The sequence below is a fragment of the Morone saxatilis genome, unplaced genomic scaffold (assembly GCF_004916995.1).
Source record: "Morone saxatilis isolate NCDOM2014 unplaced genomic scaffold, NCSU_SB_2.0 Contig20, whole genome shotgun sequence".
Classification (NCBI taxonomy): Eukaryota; Metazoa; Chordata; class Actinopteri; family Moronidae; genus Morone; species Morone saxatilis.
The window spans coordinates 3,347,281-3,348,087 of record NW_023339763.1 but is presented as its reverse complement, the minus strand read 5'-3'; positions in this window follow the sequence as shown (position 1 = coordinate 3,348,087).

The following is an 807-nucleotide window of genomic DNA, read 5'->3' as shown; positions in this document are numbered from 1 at the left end:
CCCAACGACTGTATTCTGTAAGTTTCATTCTGACTGGGTTTTTTTTTTGTTTTTTGCTGGTGTGCTGCATGTTGGCAGCAAGAAGAGGATGTGGAGGCGGCTGGTGTCACTATTACCTGATCTGTGGAGGTGGCGGTTGGGGGGGGGTTTAGAAACCCATCTGTAGATGCAAGAAGAAAACCACAAAACGATTAGCATCATCGAGCTGAGCAAACCATGCAACATCTTTTACATTGAGCAGAATCCAAAATAAGTATGATGTGGTTTGATGGCGATGAGTGATTGTTATACTTAAGAGGGAGGACTTTTACTTTTTACTCCACTATGATCATCAAACAGCTGTAGCTGCTGGTTACTTTCCATATTATTTGACATATAATATGAGTATAGATATAATATAATTAATTACCAGCTGTATATAAAGTAGTTAAAAGTAGCTCCACCTCGATCAGTAAAATGTTGCTTTGACATAACAGCACTGAAGGAAAATCTTGATGTTTTTTCAGTTACTGGTCAAGACCAAGTGTGAACCTATCACAAAACCTCGAGTTTGGCGTATTGGTCGTCGCTGTGACGTTTTTTTGGAAGTGATGTACTGTGAGTTGATCTGCTCTCATTGGCTGCGCAGTTTCAACTCGTCCGTAGTAGGAAACAATGGCTAAAATATGTTTCTGATGGATTTGAGGAGAGAAATAGTCAACGCAGTAACAGAATCTGGATCCATATTTGATCAGCACTGCCTAGTTTGACAGTTTGATCTGAGTTTGGTGCGTTGAGCTGGACGGACTCACTATAAGCATACCCTGC